Source organism: Ricinus communis, chromosome 6 (genome assembly GCF_019578655.1).
Source record: "Ricinus communis isolate WT05 ecotype wild-type chromosome 6, ASM1957865v1, whole genome shotgun sequence".
Classification (NCBI taxonomy): domain Eukaryota; kingdom Viridiplantae; phylum Streptophyta; class Magnoliopsida; order Malpighiales; family Euphorbiaceae; genus Ricinus; species Ricinus communis.
The window spans coordinates 26,734,657-26,748,185 of record NC_063261.1 but is presented as its reverse complement, the minus strand read 5'-3'; positions in this window follow the sequence as shown (position 1 = coordinate 26,748,185).

The window sequence follows — 13,529 nt, the reverse complement described above, 5'->3', positions numbered from 1 at the left end:
ACGTTGTGAGTCATCTTCAAAACCTTTTTACCATTTCCTTTCTGTGTTTGACGTCCCCAAATGCTAGCACCCTAATTTCAAAACCATGGAATCAAAACCCACTGAAACTCCGAATCAACAGAAAAATGTTGCAGAAGAATCGCAACTTCTTAAAACCCTAACGAGAATTCTAACTTCAGAGGATGGGAGCACACTTGAAAAGCTAAAACCCTACACAGCCCACCTCCCTGCGAACCCCAATCTTCTCATCTCAGTTCTCTCATCAAACTCACTCTCCAACAAACCTAACACCCTCTTATCATTCTTTAAATGGTCACAGACCCATCTCTCAGTCACCTCTCTCTCACGTTTCCCTCTCATTTCCCTTCTCTCTCCTCTTCTCTCTCACCAGAAATTCTCCGATGCCAAGTCATTCCTCACTGCCTTTATCTCCGCCGACAGGAAACATCTCCTCCACCACCACCTCCTCCACTCTCCGTTCGAAAATGTTCAATCTTTAAGGGTGATTCTTGATACCGCAATTAGTGCGTACGTGTCATGTAATAGACCCCATCATGCTGCTCAAATTTTTAATAGAATGAAAAGGTTACATCTTAAGCCTAATTTGCTTACTCGTAATACTCTCATCAAGGCTTTAGTTAGATACCCTTCTAAACCTTATGTTTATTTGTCTAAAGCCATTTTTTGGTGATGTTATTAAGTTAGGTGTTTGAGGTTAATACTAATACTTTTAATATTTTGATTTATGGTTGTTGTATTGAGAATAAGTTCGAGGCTATTGTGTTATGAAAACTAGCTTAATATATTTAACATAATGATCATAGTATCAAATAGAAATATATAAAATTATAACTAAAAATTAAAAGCTCTCTTGAAATCTAGAATCTTTCAAGTAGGAAGATTATTGATTTTCAATCTCCACTTCTTGAAAAGCTCATTAGATTAAAAAAAAAACAGTGAAAACTAAAACTAAAGTATTTAATGAAGAAAAGTAGAGAGAATTACAGAGACAAGAACGATGGATAGATGCAAATGATAGATGTAGTAGAAAGCATATGGAGAAACATCTTCTCCTCGTCCTTTAGAATTGGGTTATATATATATATATATATATATATATATATATATATATATATTAGAGTTCTCTAAATAAGTCTCCATAAATATAAGTATATCCATAATAAGTCTATCTAATAGATAAAATTATAGATATCCTTATTTTCACAAATATTATTCCATAAATAACTTAATATAAATCCTAATAATAAAAATGACTAAAATGTCATTTAGATAAATAGTGATTTTTGACTGGCCAGCATATAGGAGTCCATGTGCTTAATCTTGGGTTTTTTATAACACAGCCCTATTTAAGCTTATTTTTGAGTAATTTTCTTCATATTTTCTTCTCTTGGCTAATATTACCTAAAATTAGACAATTAGGCTTAGGTGAGTGATGTGCGTAGAATACACACATCTAAATGGGGTTTTTAAGGCTGATTTTATGTACATTTGGATGTGAATTGGTCCTAACACTCACCCTATGCGTCTGTTTGTGTGCATTAGGTCCAAAAGAAGTCAAAGAGTGATAAAGGGAAGAAATGGAGCAGAATTGGACGTCAAAGTTGTCGAAACAAGTCAAGTTCGCGCATGAGGAAGCTGAACACGGCCGTGTTGGTTTTAACACTGGTCGTGTTCCCAACACGTTATGAAGAGCAAGTTGTGTTCCCAACACGGGCACCAAAACGGGTCGTGTTGGGTGTATTTGACAACACGAAAAAGAAGCGTTAAGGAGCACGAGCACAAAGAGTAACATGGCCATCAACATGGGGCCTTGTTCCCAACACGCCCACTAATACCAGGTCGTGTTCCTAACACGGGCATCAACACGGCCATGTTCGCGGCAGCTGGACGAATTAATTAAAAGAAATAAAAGAGGGAAAAAAAAGGGAATGAGGATGTCCCAAACTCTATTCTTTCTCTCTCTAAGGGTTTTTTGAGCTGGAACTAAGGAAAAAGGAGACTTGGACCAAGGTTTCAATTGGATTCTCTTTGAAGATTGAAGATTGGGCGAGATTCGTTGATTGGTTTCAATTCGAGCAAGAGGAACAAGAATCGATTCAAGATTGGGCAAGAGGAATTGGAGTTGTTTACTCTCAAACAAGAGTGTAACAAACATGATTAGCTAAACTTGTTAACCCATTGGGGGTTCTTTATCTAGGAATTTTTGTACTTAACTTTTGAATTGAATGTATTGATTTTCAATATTGGTTTGCAAATGGAAGTGCTTATTGATTTGTTCTTCATATCTTGTTGAATGATTTTTAAAATTTGAATGTTCTTGAGAAAGACGTTTAGGTTTGGATTGTCCTTTGCAACCTAGAATTGAATTCGCCTAGAGATAGGGTGTTCGTTCTACCGGATTGAGAATTAACAACTCTCAATAGTGTTAAATGGTACATAATGCTAATTTGGATAATTAGAGTTAGGAAGAGATTTCAACCTAATTAATCTAAGTTAAGATGTTAATGTCCTTGAGAAAGGCGTTAATTGCATAGAGATTTTCCCACAAACATTAAATTCAATCAATCAATTCCATCTTTAGTTTCCATTCCCTAGAGACAAGAATTCCCAAGGGGTTATTCCTTAACTTGAATTAATCCTTCCCTAGTAGCCGTAGTTAGACAACAATTAGAGTAGCTATTAGTTAATTTAGGAATTATTCATCATTCATTTTAGGCTAATATAATAGAGAATAAAGGAGTAACTCTAGGCTTATGTCCTACTTAGGACTAGACCCCAGACTTTCTCAGCTTCAGATATGCCATCTATATGGTCTATAATAACAAATGAGCTATGAATTCTAGATCCAACTCAAGATTCTATTTGTTATTTGGCTTTTATTTTATGGCACTTATGGAAGGCCAAAAATGACCACATCTTTAGAGAAGTAATTTGGATAGGAAGGTCATTTGGCACCTCTTTCAATATTTTCAAGAACTCTAAAGCCTATCGATCCCTAGTAGTGGAGAATGATTTTTCAGGTCCTTTCAATGTGGTGCATATGTTTGCATAAATTATATTTGTGATTACTAAATTTGCACTTTGTAACAAAATAGTACCAAACCATTGATTTGTAACTAAATGGTCATTAAACCTTGATTTTCATAACACTGATGAATTTTTCTTGTAAGTGTAAGGATAAATTACCTAGATGGTCACCAAATTACACACTTTATAACAAAAAGGTACTAAATTTTTTATTTTAAAAGATATTATGGGCAGTACTTTTTTATAATAAATCAAAGGTTTGGTACCTTTCTATTACAAATTACAAAGTTTGATGACCATCCATTTAACTTGCCCTCTAAGTATGCTGAAAAAATTCACTAGAATTATTAAAATCAAGATTTTAGCAACCATTTACTTACAAATTAAAGGTTTGGTATCTTTTTGTTATAAATTGTCATATGACCCGATCTGTGGGCTCGTGACCGGCACTAAGGAATAGGTAAGCATAAGGCCATCGAAACCCATAGCAAGCCTGAATAAACAATAACTTAATATTTCATCCACACAATTACAATAGAATTTATATCGGTTCATCAGCAATAATAAAATTAATACATCATTAGGTCATTCACCATGTCGAATAGAAATAATAAGTCTGCATGCAAATACTGTAGAGTATCTAGAACTTTACATAATTAGAAATACAAGAAAATAGTTATGTTAAGCTCGAGAAAGGAAAGAGTTGAACTGCCAAAATGAGAGAAACTGCAAATAACCTAATTGTCATATGAAAAATTTAATTTTAGACTGTCAATCTCGAGAGCGAGTTAAGCTCATATGATCTAAAATAAATATAACCATCACCATAAAATAATTATTGAAATAAATATAAACTATCATAAAATAATTAAAATGTGTGTCATTGTCATATTTTAGAAAATTTAAATTTAATAAATACAGGAGGAGAACATCGGCAGAATCCTATACTCCAATTCTATCGGTCAATTGAGTTTCTTATTTCAAATAAGATTGGGGCCTAGAGAGCAAAGCTCGACTAGGGTCCTTAAATACAGTCTGATCACTTAATTACCAATATAGTTGGTGCTCAAAGAGCGATGCTCGACCAGGGTCCTTTTCTCTAGCGAATCATAATTTTTGTAAGCCTAGAGAGTAATGCTCATCTAGGGTACATCACATAAATACTCCCCCGTTACGTGTCTTTAATTTATACCGATACGCGTGCGGTCCTAATGCAACTCATCAGGTGGCATGTTCTACTGCCGTCTTATCTTGAGTTATAATACAATCTTAGCATCAACAATATTAAAATAATATAAATTACAGACAATCATAGAATTACTCAGTTTAATATTAAATACTAAAATTGAATAGCATCGGTTTAAATGAAATTATGGTTATATGCAATATTCATAGTAAATATAATAATAGTGATAAAAACAGTGGCAATTATGATAATAATAATAATAATAATAATAATAATAATAATAATAATAATAATAATAAAGGTGATAAAAGAATAGTAATAATAATAATTAAATAATATTACATTAAATAGTGACATTCACACATGCACCGTTAATTATACAACTTTAACTCACAGTCTTGTAGAATTTTCTTTAGCTGCTCCTACGCTTTTGGTGGAGCTGGCTGAACCGTTGGATTATTTATTCATAAAAATAATTCAATAAAAAATATTTATAAATAACCCTAGGTCTAGACTTATAGATTTGACTATCTATAAATCTCGACTTGAAAATTCTATCGAAAATTCGGCAGAACCTTCCATAAAATATAAACATTTACCCTCCGTATAACAGCTCCAGAACCTGCTAAAAGCACTTATAATATTCATTAAAGGGAAAAGGCTCAAAAATGCCCCTATCGTATAACTCTTGGTGCAGATTGGCCCTTCAAGTTTTTTTTTTTGCCAATTACACACAATATCTCGTCAAATGGAGTTTTTAAGCCCCTCTTTAGAACGGAGCTGAAGATCATTAAAACTCCTGTTAAATTGAAGTGAGGTGGCAAATGGTAGGACCCATAGTCCAATGGAAATCCATCACCATCTTTCCTTCTCTTTCATCACTTTCCTTTTCATAGAAATTAAGGAACCCTAAATTAACCAATTGATTCCAATTAATGTCGACATCGTCATCATCAACAACCACAGGAAGCAATGATACTAAGGTTATGTGAATATCGAAGGTTTTGCGAATGCCGAAAGTTACAATCGTCGAAGGTTCTGTGAAGGTTGAAATTCTAGACGTTGAAAATTGTGTGAATGTCAAGAAGTGGTGTAAAAGTCGAAAGTGTGGAGATAGAAAAGAAGATGAAAAGGAAGAAATGAAAAAGATTGAAGATTTGCAGAGTTGATTTGTAAACTGAAATGGAAAAAATGTGAACTGAGCTTAGGAATTTGAAATCTAGCAAAGAAGCAGAAATTGAAGATTTGCAGAGTTGTCTTATTAATTGTATTATTTGCTTGGATTGTTTATAGGGATTTGGTGGCACAATGTTCCTTTTTTTGTGTAATTTTGTTAATGGTTTGATAAAATGAAATTATGACACTTGATTGGTAAAAGTGCTGTAAATATCTTTCATTTATTCCCTTTCATGTTTTTCTCTTTCTTTTTCTCTATCTTCACACTGGCTATACACTGAAATGAATTGTTGTAAATGGAAAAGCTTTGCTAAACGACATTGATAACCATAACCAATGACCAAAAAGCAATGACATTGGCATATTGCAGTCAATATTGAGCTAAAGTATCAACACCACTTGCTCACAAGCAAATGACAGCAAAGTAGCAATAATATACAAAATTTACTGGCATCCCCTGTTACTGCAGCTAAATGTTGCTCTAAGGCATAAAACACCAAAGTAACAACAAAATTTTAAAAAATACAATTTCTAAGGCACAAAACACCAAAGTAACAACAAAATTTTAAAAAATACAATTTCTAAGGCACAAAACACCAAAGTAGCAACAGAATAGTCAAAACAGATTGCTTGCTCTAAGATACAAAACACCAAAGTATCAAAAAAATAGAAAATCTGCTCCAGTCAACTATTGGTAAACTATTGGTCTGTTGTAGTAGCATCATTAACTATCTTGCCTTTCTTCTTCTGTCTACCTATTAGTTGCTCTTTTTGAGCTTACAACTGTAAAGAGGTAATTGCAACTCGTCCTCTCCATTACAGTCCTGGAGGTTCAAATGGCAAGTTAGTAGCAAATGTAACTTCTGAGCCATCTCTAGTGAATTTAATTGTCCTTATAATGGATGATGCATCCCTTTTCTCTTTGCTTCTTCTGAAGTCTCTTTCACATGGTATTGGGAACCTAGTTTGAGGATTAGTTTCTATTTCCTCTGCTTGTAAACCTTCACTAATTACTCTTTCAGTAGTTTGTCCAGGCTGTGAGTGTCAAAATGTCAGATTAAACATGCCACAAACTAATATTTATAAGAAAAAAATAAGTATGAAGAGTTCATTAACATTATAAGTTGTTCTTCTTGTATTCAAATCTATATGACATCCAAAACCAGTTGTCCTCCTTGAATTTGTTACATACTGTCCTCCTAAGCTTCTTACAGTTTCAATTGGTGATGTGCTTGCTAGAGCAGTTGCTGCTGTGGTTGCTGAAGTAGTTGCTACTGTGCTTGTTGAAGCGATTCTGCTGTGGTTCTTGGGCGATTCTTTGGTGTGCTTCTTGGCGCTTCTTTGAAGCGATTCTTCTTGCTAAAGCGATTCTTGCTATTCTTATTGAAGTAATTGGTGGTGTGCTTGCTGGACCACTTGCGGGTGTGCTAGCTGGACCACTTACTGTTTTGCTTGCTGAAGCAGTTGCTGGTGTGCTAGCTGGACCACTTGATGTTGTGCTTGCTGAAGTACTTGTTGTTGTTCCCTATGAAGTTGAAGGCAAACAATTGCAGTCATTAGAATTTAAAAAATTAGATAATATAAATACTCAATGCGATGCAGAACTATGTATTTTACCTTCTTGTTCTTATTTGAACACTTAGTTCTATTATGTCCTTCTTCTGTACACAACCCACAACTCTGCTTCTTGCCCTTCTTAGTAAGCTTTCCACTTTTACTGCTTGTATTAGGCTCATTTGATCCTCGAATTCTCTTCTTTCTAGGCCTACCAGGCATCTTAGTCAATGGAGGAGGTTCTATTCCTTGGTATTCCTCACATCTCATAAACCTTTTACCAGGGACTGGCAATAATGGAAACTCATATGAGGCTAGATAAGTTGACTTATGATAAAAATGACTTATTTATGAAAAAGGATCAAGCTTGGAATGATATAGAGCACAAATGGCATGTTGGCATGGGATTCCTGTAAGATCCCATGCCCTACAGGTGCACAACTTTCTATCTAAAGAGATTGTGTGCTTATTGTTACCTTCCCCAATCTCATAACCATCCTGACCATTGAACACTACTCTGCAACCTGAAGCATTTACTTTATTATCTTGGAACAAAGCCATACAAGCTGGACTCCACTTATTAATCCACCTATCAACTATTTTTCTTTTTTCTTTAATTTGATTTATTGCTTATAGCCTTATTTCCTCTAACATACTAACTATAGGCTTATGTCTTGCCTCTAGTATCCAGGAGTTAAAACATTAAGAGATGTTATTATCCACCATGTATGACTTGGATCTGCTAGAGAAATAGGCCTTGCACCAACAATGGGGTGGATATTTCAGAAGGGTTTCTGCTGCCTTCTTTGACACTTCACAAGAAGCTCTAAATTATCTTTGAACTCCTCCTCAAATGTGCTCCAAGTACAAATCCAAAACTTTTTCTTCAATTCCCCCCCTCTCCATTGCTTAGACCAGTTGGAGTAAATGTGCCTCGCATACCATCTGTGCTCAGCAAGAGATAACACATTCTCCACAGCATCAATGAGACCCTAAAGCATAAAAGAGTAACTAATACTATAAAAGGCTGTATAGTTAAAAAAAATGGGAACAGGCTCAAAGTTGCCCCTAACATATAACCTCTGGTATAGATTGGCCCTCCAAGTTTATTTCTAGCCAGTTGCACACAGAGGCTATACATTAGGAGCAACTTTGAGCCTTTTTCCAAATAAAAATACATGCAAAGAAAATGAAAAATGCTGACCTTTTGCATGTCAGAGATTATAGTATAAGCTGCTCCATCTCCAAGTCCAAGTTCTTGCTTTAGTCAATGCAAAAACCATCTCCAATTATTCTTATTCTCTTTGTCTATCACTACCTATGCGATAGGCACCATTTGATCATCACCATCTTTGCCTACTACAGTAAGAATCTAGCCTTTAGTAACCCCTTTTAAGAAACACCCATCCAGACCTATGATAGGTCTGCATCCAGCCTTCCAGTTCCTCTTAAGAGCATCAAAACATAAGAATATCCTCCTAAACACCCTTCTTCCTTCTTTCAATGCTTCCTTACATAACTCAATCTTTGCTTTTGTACCAGGATTGCTTCTTTTAAGTACAGCTGCATATGCTTCCAAATAACTAAACTCCACTTTGAAACTCCCATCTATTTCTTAGATTATCATACTCTTAGCCCTTTTACACTTAGCCAGACTAACATTAATTTTTAACAAGCTCTCTGCATCATCTTTCATTTGTTTTATCTTAATTGAAGGGTTTTTGTAAATCCTACCCTTGAAATAATTGGCTAAAAACCTAGCAATAGCACTAGGGAGTGAGAAATCCCTAAAGCACCTATACTCAGGTATTAGTGTCTTTACTGCTAATCCAGGGTTTTTGCCATCTTTTGAAATGAAAAGCACAAAATGGCAGCTTTCCTCATTTATACACTTAACTCTAAGTCTAAATGGTTCATTTGGATTGATTTTTAGCTTAACACCTAGAGCTACTTTATAGTTTGTTATTGCTTGTCTAGCCTTATTAGCATTAGCAAAGGTCATTCCAAGCATGAAATGGCTTCGCACATCACCTTCATCATATCTGACCCTCTCTCTAGGTGCAGACTGTTCAGGATCAGTTTCCTCATCATTAGATTCTTGACTTCCATCATTTTTATTTATGTTTGCACTATCATCTTCACCATCCTTTTCCTCATTGCTAATATAGCCTGTAGGTCCGGAATTATTGACAGGTTCCTCAGTAACAATAGACTCGGGTTGACTAGCATCAACTCTATTATTTGGATTGAAATAGCTACTCTGTGTAGGCATTTCATTATTAATGTCTGCAGCAGATGCATCCATATCAACATTACATTCAATTTCCAGAATATTTAGTTCAAAATGTTGGGAGTTATCAACATAGAAATCTATTTCTCCTACTCAATTGTATTTGTAATGTAATTCAAAACTCTCCTAATTCCCTCATCATTTTCAACTAAATACAATCCATCTTCTATGTCTTTTCAAGTACAAAAATGCATTCCACATTTGCATACCCAAGCAAATTCCTATATCTATCCTTAATATGTTTATAACAAAGAAAGTCAAAATCAAAATCATAAAGTATATCAATATCACCATCTAGATAATCAATTTTTGGATGTAATTGCCATCTACCACCATAGTTAAATCTCGGATTCACAACACTAGACATTCTGCATAAAAAAAAAACTTTAAAATCATTTTCGAGGATTGGCTAAAGTAATAAACAACACTAAAGCAAACGTGAGGACTACTATTTCGAAAGGGACAACTCAAAATATAATATTAAAAAATAATTATATTAAAAAAAAGAATAAAAAAGAATAAAACAATGAGACCCACATGTTTCGCTTTAATATACCTGTTAAATCCAACTTGCAAACACAGCCGTAACTCACTTCGTTGCTATATGGTCGAGTGGTAATTTTTGTATTTCTTAGGGTTAGAAAAAACAAGCTTCAATCGATCGATTTGGTTGTTGGGATTCTTTATAGCAAGTTACAATCTTCTGTTCTTTACAGCAATAACTTCCATCCACCATTAAATTTCTTTTTTTTCAAAAGGAAAAGATGGCTAGCAAACGTGTCCCGCTTCTTTATGAAGTTGTTTCCTTATATGTGGGTCCTACCAAAGGATAGATAATTTGAATTGAACGATCTTCAGCTCCGTTCTAAAGAGAGGCTAAAAAACTCCGTTTGACGAGATATTGTGTGCAACTGGCAAAAAAAAAAAAAATTTGAAGGGCCAATCTGCACCAGGAGTTATACGTTAGGGGCATTTTTAAGCCTTTTCCCTTTATTAAATATTTAGCAAGAGTCGAGTCACCCATATCTGAATCATTTTCCGGACTTTGCAACACATCATAGTTCACAGCTAATAAATAACAGTATAATAAATAACAGTATGGTATTAATGTTTAGTTCACAATCCAAATCACAAATAATTTTTTAAAATTTTAATTTAATTATTAGTGGCTACAATTATTACATAGCTAAATAATTTTTTTTTTAATTCCACTGATTAATCTATAATATTTATAATTAATCTAACAATTAATTTAACTAAATTAATTAATTATTTATAATTAATAATTAATGGTGATAATATTTTTTAGAATCTTTAATTAATTTATGGAGTCTAAATAAATTTTACTGAGCTAAATATTCAAAGTTTTGCACATCCGAAAAATATAAGAGTCCAAAAGCCAGTAGAATCAACAATATCAGAATTCGAATCCGTAGGTGTCTACGTGAAGCTTGAGATGCGTGGAGTCCAAATACAAAAAATTTGCAGCCTAATTCTCACTGGAAAATGCCAGATCGAGGTGGAGAAAAAAATTTGCTCCGGTGTGGCTTGGATGAGCTGGAAGCGACTGTTTGACGGCGAAGAGGGATTGTCCTAAGATTTTGGAGGATGGAAAAGCCGATTCCTGGGTCAGTTTGGCTGGAAAATGCTGGCAGGTGGCTGGTCTAGCACCGGCAGCAAGGAGGAATGTTTTCTCCTTCACTTTACTTCAATTTTCCAGTGAGAAAGAAAGAGGAAGGTTGGTGTTAGCAAGGAAAGAGGAAGAAGAAGTGGAGATGCTGGGTGGTAGTGCAGGTGGCTGGAAATGGTGGAAAATAGAGAAGAAAGTGGGTGGCGGCGTCGGGAAGGAAGAAAGAAAAAAGAAAAATATGGGTCCTTGCTGCAGGGACCAAAAGCAACTTTTTTTTTAATAAATAAGATGTCGTTAAAGCCCTTATTACTATTTTACTACAGTAACGTCTTTTAGATTAATTATTTTATTTATTTATATTCATATACACATATATATATATATATATACTTTAACATGGTACTTAATTAAAATGCATTAATAATAATTTTAAACATATTAAATTATAATTCACCATTCTAATAGATAATAAATAATATAATCCAGGTCCATTTCATATTTTAAGTATACATATTAAAATTAACTTTATAAAATATTGACTTATATTTTTTTGTTATTTTTTAAAATTACAAAACATTGAAAATTCATCGAGTCAATGTAATATAATTATTTGGAAAAAATTAAATGAAATAGTGCTTATATTAATCGGTTATTAAAATATTTTATTAAATGCTCAATATAACTCTAAAATTTTTATTTACAAAAATGCCCCCTAAAAGAACAAATGAAATTAAAATTCAGAGATTATGGGTATTACACAAATTACAAAATTTTGTAACCATACATTTAACTTACCCTTTAAGTGCCGAAAAAATTTACAGATATTATCAAAATTAAGATTTAGTAACCATTTAGTTACAAATAAAAAATTTGGTACTCTTTTATTATAAAGTAAAAAATTTAATGACCGCTAATATAATTTACCTATAAATATTTATTACTCAAGGATGGATTAAGATAAACTTTGATGCTGCTACAAACTTTTCTCTGCATTGTGTTAGTATTTGGCTTCATTGCTCAGGATAGTTCAAATTACATCCTTAGAATTATGACCCAATTTTATTGTGGTATTCATGATCCTTTTACCATGAAAAGCTTGGCTCTTCGAGATGCTACGAAAGAGATACCTAATGCATCAGGGTGATTTTTGAAGGAGATGCTCTTAACGCAATTTAATGTGCAAATTATCACACCAGTATGTCTGTCGAAGCAGACATTTTCTTCTATGACATATGAATATAATTGGATATAATTTTGTTTTATACCTTCTATCTTTGGAAAAAAAAAAGGAGTGAGTTTTCTCTTTCAAAATAGGAAGCCATTTCTTTCTAAAGTTAGTTTAGTATTCTCTTTGATCGGTAAAATAATTATATATACACCTGAGAAGATTACTTTGATGAGCCATGTGAGAGAACCACAATCAAGAGACTTGACACCACGTCCAACCCAAAATTTTAAGGCATTGGCCCTATGTATCCTTTCAATTAATATGTTCCTTTACTCAGTACTTTTCCATCACACATGAATTCCAACACATTAAGCTAATAAACTTTCAAAATTAAGCACATTTGTAAATAACCATTAAGTTAAAATCACATTTTTTTATATGAATAACTGCTATGGTAATTCACCTATTGCAAAACCCCTAGAATGAGTTCACTTAAAAAATATTTCTCAATTTAATTTTGGCACAATAATGTTTAGACACTTAAACTTTAATTATTTACTTATTTTAAAATTTTTAGTTTTTAATTTAATCTAACAAATATTTATTTTTTATTTTTTTAATCTTTTAAATTACTTTTATTTTTCGTTTTATCTAATGGATACTTAAACTCTATTAAATGAGAATATTAAAGCACCTTTATCGCAAAATATTTAAATATAACCGATAATACAAATTGAAGTGTCTACTAAATTAGATCAAAAATTATAATATTAAAGTAACCAAATGATCAAAGTTGATTTAGTATTTAATATTTATCTCAACATGAATGTCATAAGGCATTTTAACAAATGTTTTATGTGATTAAAAATTATCAACCATGTCGCCTAATTTTTAGATATTGAAATACATATATGTTGAAATAAATCTAATCTTTTTCATGTAATTTCTTTTTTCAATTTTCGAGTTTCATAAAGTATGAATTTGTACAGTAGTAATTATTCCGATAATACATATTTGCTTTGCATTTTCATATTTGTCATTTCTGTGTAGTCAAGCAGAATGAACACTTACCATATGAAACTATATTAGTTAAGCCAAACTTTTGTCGAAGACAAAGGGCACCAGATTTCTTGTTGAGTTGCTACAAAGTCACCATTTAGAATCTTCCTTAAAATGATTATCTAATAAATCAATATCTAATGTCTCCAATCTGTCCACCAGTTAACCTATATATACCCACTTAGGCATCTAGTACTTTTATCCAAAATGTGATGATGACTTAATTATGCAATTAAAGTCTTGTAGGACCAATTAATTAATTCCAAACCCTTTTCTTTCCTTAAATTATATAATTTAGCACCCAAACTTCACTACAATTGACTTCAGCAGCACAAAATTCCAATAGCACCTTTTATTGATTCACACAATACTAATCCATTCTTGGCTTTTGAAAGCTACACTTTGTTAGTTTAGTTTT